Source organism: Acomys russatus, chromosome 14 (genome assembly GCF_903995435.1).
Source record: "Acomys russatus chromosome 14, mAcoRus1.1, whole genome shotgun sequence".
Classification (NCBI taxonomy): domain Eukaryota; kingdom Metazoa; phylum Chordata; class Mammalia; order Rodentia; family Muridae; genus Acomys; species Acomys russatus.
Genome location: NC_067150.1, coordinates 2,649,607 through 2,664,102, shown reverse-complemented (window position 1 = coordinate 2,664,102; position 14,496 = coordinate 2,649,607).

The following is a 14,496-nucleotide window of genomic DNA, read 5'->3' as shown; positions in this document are numbered from 1 at the left end:
AGAGGAGATGAGTGAGGGAGGAAGGGTGGGATTGGTAAGTGATGAAGGAGGGGGCCACAATAGGGATGTAAAAAATTCAAACTGCAGAACAATCAGGTAATTTATTGCTAATCCCAATACAGGGAAATAGCTCTGAGACTGGTTTAGACATGAATGTCTGCACAGACAATACTTTTTGTTCATCACAGAATCCCAGAGGCTTATTATTAGATACCATTCTTTGTATGGCATGAATGAAGATTTGCAGATGTCTTTCTTCTACTCATACAAAGAGCAGAGAACCAGCCCTAATTGTTTTGTGCATCCCACATACCTCATACATTTATAATTTTAGGACTTTATAATGCTTGTGAGAAATTATATGTTTTCAGAACAAAAGAACTGGACAGTGATGCTGGATTGAACTTTACAGAATTCACTCCTCTCAGCATGCTGGACACCAACATCCTGCATCCTTCATGTTCCAGAACCAAATACTTCAGCTGCTGTTCCTCATCAGAACAGGAAGTCTCCCAGGACAGCTTTGAAGAAGGCTTTGGATCCCAATTAGGCTAGCATTTCAGACTGTCCCACACAGGATGTCTATTAAGCCTGGAATTTCTCAACAATTAGGATGGACCACAAATACTATTACTGGCTTAGTTTACTATTTTCCCCAATTTTAGTTGAGTCCCTACAAAGGTATTATTGAACTGGAAGAAACCATAAGAAAAGGATGCCCCATTTTCCCTAAGGGAGGTTGGATAGGTTTTTGGTTGCTCTTTTAGGCTACAGATGATTATTATCAGCAGGAGTTGGTTACAAGTTACTAATGGCCTTATTCAGAGAGAAAATGAGGTTGGACTCCAGGATGTCTCTCTTTTCCTTTATCTTTCTTTAGTAGACGTGGAGATAGAGGTTGAAAATAAAGAAGAGGGAATATAGAAATATACAGGATGATAGAACAGAAAGTAAATTATTGAATCTACTCCTCGACCTAAGGCCTTAATTGTTACTCACAAATAAGGTTACTTTTAATTCATTGGCATAGATTTTATATATTGATTCCAAATAACTTTAATTTTCATACGTTGGTATAGAATTTAAATTTAATAGTTTTCATACACATTATACAGATTTCTACTCTAATATGAGGTATTGTACCCATACAACTCAATTATAATATAAGGTTTACTTCCAATACTTTGAAAGTGCTAGTGCAGGCAGTTTAATATAGTTAAGTAACACAAGCTAATTATTAGTTGATCAAATCATGGACATATCAATTACTAATCTATTTTTATCACAAGAACATACCTTCTAGGTTTAACAGATAGATATGATTCTATAGATAGATAAAGTAAAATAGTTAGATAATGTCTTTAACAACCTCAGAGACCTACAGAATCTGGCACTTAAAGATGTTTCTATTATTTTAAAGATTCTTTGATAATAAGACAGATTAACTCCTTGCAACACCCAGCCTACCTCAAAGAAGATGATGAGCATCAGTGAACCTCCTTATGGAGATTGCTTCAAATGTGGCAAACAAGCCACTGGGCAAAATGTCCTCATTTCTGCCACAGAGTTCTATCTAAAAATGGGCAAGCTTGATTGCAGGCAGAACTGACTTCCAATCTCTGCCAAGGGTAAATAAATCCTTGATATTTCCTGCCTTACAAATATGTCTGTCAGATACACTGGGCCAGAAAGCTGAAGATGATGCTCCAATGTTATAGGGAGCTTTTGGTGACTGATCAAGCAACTAACTGTGTGGGAAAGAATAAGCCTTGTCATAGGTGGGAGCAAAGAAACAGATCCAACATAACTGTCTCTGTCATTTTTTTTTTTTCATTTTGGAAGCTGCTAACCTGCTCCTCCACTTTACTCAAGTAATTAAGTTTTATTCCTTCTCAAATCTCTGATGGGGTTGAAGACCAGGTAGTTTAGTTTTACAATTAAGCTTAGTTGTTTTGGGGGTAAGCTATTCTTATGTCTAGATAGATGTTTTAATTTGACAGAGATGAGATATGATAGATATTGATTTATGTTCAGAATTTTAGGCTCATCTAGATAGGAAAGATGTTTTCTTCAAGGTTTCCCAATACAAATAACCAAAACACTATGAATGTAACATTTACATAATTACTGATCATTTCATGGTTCTTATTGTTGTATGTAGTATATTGTATTTCTGTGTAAAAATATTTTAAAACTGTACAAACTTGCATAAATATATATGTGTGTAGTATGTACATGTATAGTATATGTAATCTATGCTATATCCCTAATTATGGAATACAAAAAATGAAAAATGATTATATTTCAGTAACAGTTATTACTCAACAAGTGTCTACAAATAGTAAATTTCAAACTCAAATTCTTACAAAGAAAAATATTGAAGAATTTTTTTGTGAATGCCTGAGTTTAAGATCATGCAATAGCACTAATTTCCATGAAAAATTCATTAGTGATTGTGGTTTCACTTATTATAATTTTTAATTGCTTATTTATGCTATAAAATCAATACTATATTTATCATTCCTAAAGTACACTGCAAAGCTGTTATTAAAAAAATCACAACAAAGCATTAATAATAATTGGTTTAGGCAAAAAATCCTGTTAGCATCGTTGGTTACTAGAAAATAACTGAATAAAAATAATGTAGGCTCAAATTCTGTCTCCCCTTCTCCAGTTCTCTCTCTCTCTCTCTCTCTCTCTCTCTCTCTCTCTCTCTCTCTCTCTCTCTCTCTCTCCTCTGTGTCTCTCCCTCCCTCCATCCTACTTCCTCTTATCTCCAAATAAAGTATGAAAAATTTGGCAAAGATTTTAGAAATTCTCTGTAATTATGTACTTCACATCCTGCACCCATTTTCTTTTTATAAAAAAGAGCTAATCTAGTGGTTTTATTTTAGCTAATGAAAGGAGTAATATACAGAAAGATTAACATTGTTCTTTGGGGCCATATAGGCCATATACTTCCAGAAAATATTTCTAATACATTGAGGTTTTTCCTGGAGATGTCAGTCCTAGTGACCTAAGTATTGCTAGATCTTTCTACTCTCACCACTTTTACTTACTTTTTCATTCTATATCTTTTGTGTATCTATCCAAACGTAAGTGTATGCAGAACCATATTTATCTGATAAAGATGCATTACTAAGGGGAAAATGGGAGGGAGATAAGAATGGGAGGTTACAAGGGATGGGATAACCATTGAGATGTAACAAGAATAAATTAATAAAAAAAAAGATGTATTACTCATTGCAACAGAGACACTTAGGCAAGCCAATCTCAGCAGTCATCTATATACAGATGACTAAATGTCTATCTGTGCATGGGAACAAGCTTCATGGAAATATGCTGGAAGCATAGTAACAAAGGGATGGAGGGAAGATTGAAAGAGAAAGGGGTGAAGATGCCTCTCTTCTATATTGACAGTATTAGCCGAATCATGGTCAACATGTGTGTTATCAGCAAATCATGTAAGCAGTATGTCTAGGACGTTATTCCCAACTCATCTTAGATAACTCCCTGGGCATGGGTAGTTTTGTCATTCCTTACTGAAATCTGGAGTAATAAGTGACATTCCATTGGCAATTCTCACTTACATACACGTGAATCTGTTTTTCTTTTCTTTTTCTTGATTTTAAAATTACCTTCCAATGGCAGTGTAGTGGTTAATTTAGGAATGGAAGTCTGGGTTCAAAGTGGCCTAAGATTATGGTTGCAAGCTGCCTTGCGAACATCACATTTCCTAATCTCACTGAGCTTTACATTCTCTCTACTATACACAACAGATTGGGCTTTCGTAGGGAATACTCTTCCTTGGTGATAACACCAGCTTGAGGAGCAATTACAGGGCTTTATTATTTAAATACTATTATAATTATCCTCTAATACAGCACCTGAAGTTGTGAGAAGATCTACATAACTTTTCTGAGATAAATGGATAAGTGTGGACTGTGTTTTAAGTCAGGAAATCTCTTACAGGCAATGTTTTTACTCCTACTCACTATGATGAAATCCAATCAAGAGATTATGTATGTAACATATATGCCTGTTGGTAAAAGCCTAGGAAATGCAAGCTACAATTCTTTAACGATGCTTCTTTAGCACAGTCAGACACCTAATATTAAGCAGAGATCTTTTCAACATCCTGTTTAGTCACTCAAGAAATATGTATTGAGTATCTATAACATCGTAAGCATTCTTGGTTCTGAACAGAGTAAGGCAGAGAAAGCTCACTGCCTTACTGAGCACAATATGTTCTACAGTCTTGAGGGAAACACAAAAATAAGGAAACTGAAGATGGTAAATAACAAAGAAACAGGATGGAGAATGTTAATAGTGAAAAAAAAAGCACAATTTTGGGAGATCTTATTTTTAATTTGAATAAACAGTTATTCAAATGTTTCTTCATCCAAAGTATAGGCATAGTGATATTTAACCCTGACAGCTTAAAAATCAAGTGGCCAGGAAAAAAGAAAGATATAAGCACATTGATAGATTATATGAGGGAAAATATATGGCATCAAATCTTTAATAAATATAGTTTTTATTAAATTATTTTTATTAAATTAGAAAGAAGGATGTAGAAGGATTAGAGATTTGGCTCAGGAGTTAACACATCTGGGTCTTGCAGGAGACCCAGGTATGATTCCTAGCACCACATGGCAGCTGACAACTGTTCTTAATTCCAGTGTCAGGGAATCTGCTCCCCTCTTCTGGCCTCCAATTCCACTTATATGCATGCAGACAAAACACTCAAAATGTCAAACAAAAATAAATATTTAAAACAGGATATAGAAACTAAAATGAAAAATATATGATAATCATTGAGAGGTTAAATAAAAATTCATGTTTTGAATTATAAGGCACTATCCTTCACGGCATGGATATTGAGAATCATTTTATAATTTAATTAGCCATAAAGTAGAATATGTACACCAGAGATGATGTTGCTATGCCAGACTGGGCATTTAATTTCATGGTGTTCTGTATTTGCTATTTAATAGCATAATTTAAAATGGCTTCATTTGAGAAATGGGGGTTGGAACTAAACAGAGAAATCTCAACAGAGGAATATCATATGGCTGAGAAACACTTAAAGAAATGCTCAACCTCCTTAGTCATCAGGGAAATGCAAATCAAAACAACTCTGAGATTCCATCTTACACCCATCAGAATGGCTAAGATCAAAATTCAAGTGACACCACATGCTGGCGAGGATGTGGGGAGAGAGGAACACTCCTTCATTGCTGGTGGGAATGCAGACTAGTACAACCACTTTGGAAATCTATCTGGTGCTATCTCAGAAAAATGGGAATAGGGCTTCCTCAAGACCCAGCTATTCCACTCCTTTGAATATACCCAGAAGATGCTCCAGCACACAACAAGAAAATTTGCTCAACCATGTTCATAGGAGCCTTATTCATAATAGCCAGAACATGGAAACAGCGTAAGTGTCCATCAGTAGAAGAATGAAAAAAGAAACTGTGGTACATATACACTATGGAATACTACTCAGCTATTAAAAAACAAGGGATTCCCGAAATTTGTGGACAAATGGATTGAGCTAGAAATAATCATAATGAGTGAGTTAACCCAGAAGCAGAAAGACTCAAATGGTATATACTCACTTACATCTGCATACTAGCCCAAGGGGCATGTCCCACAAAAGCCTTCACTTACCAGGAAACTGGGACAGAGGGAAGGACATCCTATTGGGACTCTAGATGAGAGAAACATGGGAGAATAGCAAAGTAGAAGGATCCAGAGGGTCCTAGAAACCTACAAATAGAACATTATGATAGGCAGATTTGGGCCCAGGGGTCCCGCTCAAACTAAGGCACCAGTCAAGGGCAATACAGGTGGTAAACTTTAAACCCCTACCCAGATCTAGCCAATGGTCAGAACATTCTCCACAGCTGAGTGGAGAGTGGGATATGACTTTTGCACATACTCTGGTGCCTCACATTTGACCATGTCCCCTGGAGGGGGTGGCCTGCTGGCACTCAGAGGAAGGACAGCAGGTTACCAAGAAGAGACTTGATACCCTATGAGCATATACAGGGGGGAGGTAATCCCCCTCAGGCACAGTCATAGGAGAGGGGAATAAGGGTAAAATGGGAGGAAGGGAAGAATGGGAGGATACAAGGGATGGGATAACCATTGAGATGTAACAAGAATAAATAAAAAAAAAAAAAAGGCCTCATCTAGGTGTCAGTCCTCTCTTTACTGACAAGAGTTCAGTAGATCATCTCTTTTAAAGGCAGAATATTTATTTTTCTCTAAAATTCTGTGGTAGGAAAAAATAAGTAGTAGAACTGAATATTTTAAAAGCCAATGTGAAAAGCAAAATAAAAAAGTAGTCCTCCTTGAGAAACTATAAGCAACTAGCATTCTTGTGCCCCATATTTGCCTCCTATACTCCCATTTCTATTAGAAGTGTTGCCAGGGCCATCAGAGGGTATGGTGTGATGAAAGCTGGTACCTGACATTGAAAGCAGACAGCAAGTGTCTGTGGGTATGTGAGCTGGACTCATTTGTTCAAATCAGAGGAATGTGATATGCATCTGCACAGTATAAACTCAGCAAAGTGGGACAAATCAAAGTGTACTGAAATTCACAGAATCTGAACCACTATTATTCAGCAAATGCATTCAGAATTTAGATTTCAAACAAGACTAGAAACTCAGGTAGCAGTAATCAGGGGACAGCATAAATAACAGGTTGTATAAGGCAAAGGTAGACAAGGCTGCCAGTATTTATCTGCTTTGTAGGTAAGAGAGGAACCAACCAAATGTGTGTTCCAGCTTATAGGCCATCAGCTTACCTCTTAAAAGTTGACATAGAGCTTTCTGGGTTGTATAAATGAATGAATTAATTTTTTCCTGATTATATCTCAATTGTTTTCCCCTCACTTGTATCCTCCCATTCCTCCCTCCATCCCACTTTCACTCTATTCTTATCTATTCTCTGAGTGTCACCAGGTTCCCACACCAAGGAGAAGTGGTCAAATATGGGGCAGCAGAGTTCATGTCACAGTCAGTTCCAGCTCTCTATACAACTGTGGAGAATATCCTGTCCATTGGCCAGATCTGAGTAGGGGTTCAATGTTTACTGCATGTATTGTTCTTGGTTGGTGCAGGAGTTTGATCAGACTCCCCTGGGTCCATATCTGTCTATCATAATATTCTTGTCATAGGTTTCTAGGGCCCTCTGGATACTTTTATTTCCTCATTCTCCCATACTTCTCTCACCTAGAGCCCCAAAAAGAAGTCCTCAAATCTATTCCAGTCTCCTGGTAAGTGAAGACTTTCACTGGAATCCCTTTTGGGATTGTGTCCAATTATAAGTGAGTATATACCATATGAGTCTTTCTGAGTCTGAGTTAACTCACTCAATATAATCATTTCTTGTTCCATCAATTTGTCCACAAATTGCAGGATTTTTTTGTTTTTAATAGCTGAGTAGTGTTCCATAGTGTAAATGTACCACAGTTTCTTTATCCATTCTTTAACTAAGGAACATTTAGGCTGTTTCCAGGTTCTGGCTATTACAAATAAGGCTGCTATGAACATGATTGAGCATATGTCTTTCTCAGATGATGGAGCATCTTCTGGGTATATTCCAAGGGGTGGAATAGATGGGTCTTAAGGTAGTCCTTTTCCTGGTTTTCTGAGAAAGCCCCAGATAGATTTCCAAAGTGGTTGTACAAGTTTGCACACCCACCAGCAATGGAGGAGTGTTCCCTTTTCTCCACATCCTCACTAGCATGTGCTGCCATTTGAGTTTTGATCTTAGCCATTCTGATGGGTGTAAGATGGAATCTCGGAGTCATTTTTATTTGCATTTTTCTGATGACTAAGGATGTTGAGCACTTCTTTAATTGTTTCTCAGCCATTCAATATTCCTCTGTTGAAAATTCTTTTTTTAATTCTGTGCCTCATTTCTTAATTAGGTCATTTGGTTGGGTGGTGTTTAATTTCTTGAGTTCTTTATATATTTTGGGTATTAGACCTTTGTCAGATGTAGGGTTGGTCAAGATCTTTTCCCAGTCTGTAGGCTGTTGCTTTATTCTGTAGACAGTCAGTGTCTTCTGTCTTACAGAAGCTTCCCAGCCTCATGAAGTCTCATTTATTAATTGTTGACCTTAAGGCCTGGGCTGTTGGTGTTCTGTTCAGGAAGTTGCCTCCTGTGCCAATGTGTTCCAGGCTCTTCCCCCACTTTTTCTTCTAACTGATTTAGTGTCTCTGGCTTTAAGTTGAGGTCTTTAATGCACCTGGACTTGAGTTGTGTGCATGGTGACAAATATGGGACTACTTGCATTTTTCTACATGTAGACATCCAGTTAGACCAGAACCATTTGTTGAAGCTGATATCCTTTTTCCATTGAGTAGATTTGGCTTCTTTGTAGAAAATGAGGTGACCATATGTGTGTGGATTCATATCTGGGTCTTTGATTCAATTCCATTGATCAACCAGCCTATTGCTGTGCCAGTACCATCCTGTTTTAATTACTGATGCTCTATAGTACAACTTGAGATCAGGTATGAAGATTCCTCTGGAGGATCTTTTATTGTACAGAATTGTTTTTGCTATTCTGGGTTTTTTGTTTTTCCATATGAAGTTGAGAATTGATCTTTTAATATCTCCAAAAATTGGGTAGGTATTTTGATAAGGATTGCATTGAATCTGTAAATTGCTTTTGGTAAGATGGCCATTTCTATTTTGTTAATTCTCCCAATCCATGAATAAGGGAGATCTTTCCATATCTGATGTCATCTTCAATCTCTTTTATATAGTTGCTTATATAGTATGTTTCCAATTCTTTTATAAAGGCACTTAGTGCTATGAATTTTCCTCTTAGTACTGCTTTCAATGTGTCCCACAATTTGGGTATGTCGTTCTTTCATTTTCGTTGTTCATGAAGTCCAGCCTTAGACCATGTTGATCTGATAGTATACAAGATATTATTTCAATCTTCTTGAATCTGTTGAGGCTTGCTTTGCAACCTACTATGTGATCAGTTTTGGAGAAGGTTCCATAGGGTGCTGAGAAGAAGGCCTAATCTTTTGTGCTTGCATGAAAAGTCTGTAGATATCTGTTAGATCCAATTGATTCATGACATTGGTGTGTGTCATTATTTCTCAATTTAGTTTCTGTTTCAATGTTTTATCCTTTGGTGAAAGTGGCATGTTGAAGTTTCCTACTATTAATGTGTGAGTATCAATGTGTGGTTTAAGTTTTGTTATTGTTCTTTGGCAAATGTGGGTTCCCTTGTATTGGGAGCATAGATGTTTAGAATTGTGATGTCATCTCTGTTGACTTTATCTTTGATGAATATGAAGTGACCTTCTTCATCTCTTCTGATTAATTTTGGTTGGAAGTCTATTTTATTAGATATTAAAATGGCAATTGTGGCAGTTCAGGCCTCCAGAGTTGGGGCCACTGATTAGTTTTCTGTCCTGACCCCTAAGGGCTGTCCTACCTCTCCCAAGAGCATGGGAGACTCTGCAGGGCTGTGTACTCTGGCTAGGCTGGGTTTTAGCAGCCCAATTGTGCAGGCACAGACAGTGGTGGCTGGTAGTTTGGTTTCTGTCAGGTCTCATTCTGACCTCACAGCTGTGCCTGGGTAACATGTTCACAGCACCCTGGGCTTTCCTGTGGCCCCTGAGGCTTTCTGTGGACTGGCATTAGGCAGAGGTGTTTGTCTGAGGACAAATCCACCTGTTTCCCTGAGATTTCTCCAGACCAGGAGCTCTGGTACTTCACTGCCCAGAGTTCATTCCTGTATAGTGAGTTCAGGTTATAAAGCCTGGCTGCCGTTTGCAAGTGGTCTCTGGTCCAGAGTCTCGGGACTGGTCTCCCATCCTCCGTGGGCCATTACTTGACCTGAGGCTAGGACCACCTGTGGTCTGCACTGTGTGGGACCCATGCATCTACTGTTCTCCATTTCTTGTAGTCTGTGGCTCCTAGTCAGGTCCCTGGTCTCAGTGCAGTACATCAGATACAGAGTGTGATAAGTGGCGCCATCTTGGATTCCTCCTGAGATTGTTTATTTAAATTAGCATCAGCACAGCACTTTCTAGTATCTCATCTTTGTCCTTATGTTCCAGCTATTCAATAGCATTAGGACTGCAACATCTAGGAAGAGCCAGCTGCCCAATGGGAAGCCACCCAGAGGAGCCTGGATCCCATCTCTCAGGGTGGCCTAACAAACTCAGCCACCATCTAAGCCCAGATCCAATACTTCCAGTTAGTCAACCCCAATACCTACTCCATCTATGAGCTGCTGGACTAGGAGACCCAGTCCTGCAGAACCAGATCCAGGAGCACATCATTGCAATGAATATGAGAACTTGAAGTATGCTATAATCAAAGAAATCTTGGCTACATTTCAGAATTTATGCTGCTTCAGAGACCAGAGTCCTTGATCCAGGCCAGAGACACATGACACTTAGGGTTTGCGTATAGAGATATGTGTTTAAAAATATATAATAAAATATATGCAGAGTGGTGCTACAGCTTTCAAAGTCACTGCAAATAAAGAATTTGCAAAGGAAGGTTGGGAAAGATGGAAGAACAGTGTGGTGTTTACTCTGGTGAGAGGATGAACCAGGTTGAAGTCCCAGGCCTGAACTGCTAAAGGCCATGTTGATAGTAATGACGTTCGTTGCCTTCTGATGCCATGTTGATGTCCATGGGCCATCCTGCTGCCAGGGGACCATGATCCTGCTGCAGTGTCTGTGGCCCATGTGATTCATGTTAACACCAAAAGCCATGTAGATGTCTATGATCTGTGCTGCCTCCTGAAGACATGTTGATGCTGATGCACTACTTCATTACTCATGCTGATGCCAGAGGCCACATAGATGTCCATGGTCCATGTTATTGATAGAATCCATGTAGAAGTCCATAATCTGTGCTCCTGAAGACTGTAAAGAACAAAGAAGCTTCTTCTACAGTGGTATTGATGACTGCATACTCACAGTTGAAAGAGATATAGAAGGCTTCTGTGACATCCCCTACCCCAACCCCAAAAACGTTAACAACCTACACTGGAAGCCATCAAAGAGACCTCTTAAAATTGTAATAAGGATGCTGAAGTGTATCTCTCCACAATAGATGGCTATTGGCAAGGATGTGGTGAGAAAGGACTCACTTTTCTTTAAGAGGCTGGTCATGGGGAGTTTGACCACTGAACTTTTTTTTTTTTTTTTTTTTTGGTCTTTTGGGCCAAACTGGGAGTAAAAGTGATTGGGATGAATTATGTGAAATTATCAAATAAAATATGTTTTAAAAAAGAGTAAAAATATTCTAATTCATTCTCCCTAAAGCAGTATAGGTTATTTTTCAAGAAGGTGAATAAAATAAAATACCTCAAGGAATAAAAAGAATTGCATTACTACTTAATACAATAATGATGATAATAAGCCTATAATTCTATGGAGTTGAATAATAGAAATATTTCAAGTCAAAATTTTCATGCCCAAAGAAGGTGCTTGGAAAGTTTTTAAAAAGTTATCTTTTTAATTAGAGAAAATAGCCCAGGACACTAATACGCATTGTCTTGACTACCTGTGCTAATACAGTAGGTTTGCTTGTGTTTGCTAAATTGATTGTCATTAGTCATATATTATGTATTTATGAGTTTCTCTGTAAACACAAAGTTCACAATTGTAATGTTCTGGCTTTGCTTGTTACATTGGGCAATGAATAATCATTCAGCATGTAAGAAAACACATTCCCAGAAAAAAACCAAAGGAACAGAGCTTGCTTCTCTACCTACATTTAAAAAGGAGTGTAAAATAACATTTCCTTGTTTTTATGCTGAATCCACAAATGTATATATCCTTTGTACTAGCTTTTGGAAATTTTTCTCTTTAAAGGGCTTCCTAGGCTTAGAATTAATGTTCTCTAGCCCTCAGTACACCATATAGATGCTAAGAATTAAACCTAGCTCCTCTGGAGGAGCATTTAATTCTCATTCTTTTTCTACTGGTGAAAAAAAGTGTGTGTTTAGAATTAGCCAGCCAGACTCAGTTTAGATGATGCCAATTGTGTTAGCAACATCCCGAGCATGTTAATGAGGAGACAACCAACCATACACCTTCTTCTCTCTGTCAGGCCTTATCAGGGGATTGACTTTGGCCACGTTAATGTCATAGCATTTCTTCATGGCCTGTTTGATCTGGTGCTTGTTAGCCTTGGCATCCGCAATAAACATTCATGTGGTTTTATCCTATGTTTTCTTAATGACTGACTTTGTGTTCAGGGGAAATTTGATGATGGCATAGTGATCAAGCTTGTGTCTCTTGGGTGCATTCTTTTGAGGCTATTTGGGTTGCCTCTAAGCCATAGGGTCTTGGGTGACCAGAAGGTGGGTGACATGTGAATCTTCTTTTTCTGTCTGTGTAAAACTTTCAGCATTGTCTTCTTAGCTTTCAAAGCCTTTGCTTTGGCTTTGGCTTTGGGAGGGTCAGGTCCTTCCTAGCTAAGTACACATCATCAAGTTGGTATGATGGCAAAAAAAAAAATGTTCCTCAAATAATAGAAAATGTTTGTATCAAAATCTTTCAAATAGAGATTGTAAACTTCCTTCATCTTAATCAAGTAAGTATCATATAAAGTGAGTAAACAGCATAATAATCTTTCTATTTCTTAATGCATTGTATGAATAATTTGATTATATAATTTATCATCCAAAATAGGACAATATTGTGAATTAAAAGACTAATATAAAGTAATACTTTTTAAAAATACTCATCTGTTGACTATAAAATTTGATTTTTGAACTAGTACATCTACACAATATATTTATTCCAAAGATTATTTAAAATGTACTGTATGTTAATAACAAAAGTAAAACATTTCTCTGTGCATTATACTGGTCAGTATTTGTCAACTTGACAGAAACTAGAATCACCTTTGAAGAAGAGAGCTCAGTTGAAGGATTGCCTCAATCAGACTGGCCTGTAGTCAAGTCTGTGGGGGCATTTTATTGACTAATGATTGATGTAGAAAGGCCTGACCCACTGTGGGTGGTATATCCCTGGGTAAGTAGGCCTACACTGTATAGGAAAGGTAGCAGGAGTTTCCTGTGAAGCAGAAATGTAAGCCAAAGAAAGCCTTTCCACCACAAGCAGCTTTTGTTCAGTGTTTTACCACAGTAACAGAAAAGTAAATGAGGACAGACATTGGTCCTAGAAGGTTGGCATTGCTGCGATTGTGGTGGCTTTGGGACTTCAGGCTGGAAAAGCCATTGCGTGCTCAGAGCTTAAGGCCACTCTGTGGGAGCTTCAAACAAAAGTTCTAGGAGAAATGCAAATGATACAACCTGCCTTGTGAAATTTCAGAGAGAAGTTTAAGGGTCCTTCAAAGAATATGGGGATCTTCATGTGATTTATTTGAATTAAGAATCTGTGGATGTGAACCCTTTGATTTTCTGAAATAAGCAATTATCTAGGTTAGCTGAGGTTGAAAATCAGCTGCGATTAATAACAAGAGCCCATCAACATTTATGCAAAATCTGTATCCTGTACCCTATTGAAATAGAACTGTCAGGGGGGCAAGGAGCACTAAGTGAGGTAGAAAACTGAGGCGCATATGGAGTCCAGAATCTACGTAAAGGAAAGAAAGAGTTTCCAAATAGGGCTTATGAGGTGGTCTGTAGCAGCTGCCTACTGAAGGACTGTGTGGCCCAGCATGTACAATGAGTCAGTAAGCTGGAGGTCATTGTTGCTATGGATAGAAGCTTTGGCTCTGTCATGGCGAGTCAGAGAGCTGATGGAAAGGTGTTCATTAGAGAACAGGGGGAAAATAGAAAGAAATTGAAATGTGCAAAAAGTGAAAACATTTCATTGTAGGCCCCAACTTTTCCAAACCTACTTTATTTGGGGTTCTTTAAATGCTAATACCTCTCTTCCAACCCACCTACCCTATATAGCAGAGAAAGGAGGTTTAGGGGAACAGGAGAAGTAGACCTTATTGAATTCAGTTACTGGGAGAGAGTCCTCTGATGTAGTCTGCAGGATTCCATCAGACCAACAATTCCAACAAAGTTGCTGCTGGAACCTGGAACAGCAGCCAGGACCTGGAGCCTCAGCCAGAGCCCAAAGCCTTAAATATTTTGCTAGAGCAGTTCTCTCTTAGCGCGTCTTGAAGTGCAGTGATGAACAACCAAACAATATGAAGACCCAAAAAGCCCAGCCTCCTGTTTTGGATACTTATATCTATATCTATATCTATACCTATGTCTATGTCTGTGTCTATATCTATGTCTGTCTATCTATCTATCTATCTATCTATCTATCTATCTATCTATCTATCTATCTATCTACCTATCTATCTATCCTCACAGAGTCTGTACTAGGATGTTTTTCAATGGCAGAAACCAACTTCCCCCACAAAGTGGTTCGACTTCAAAGTGGATAAATATTGGCTGCTCTCTCACAAGTCTGTTCTCCATTCCATACTTGAGATCAAAACAAAAACATGTTTACATCCAAT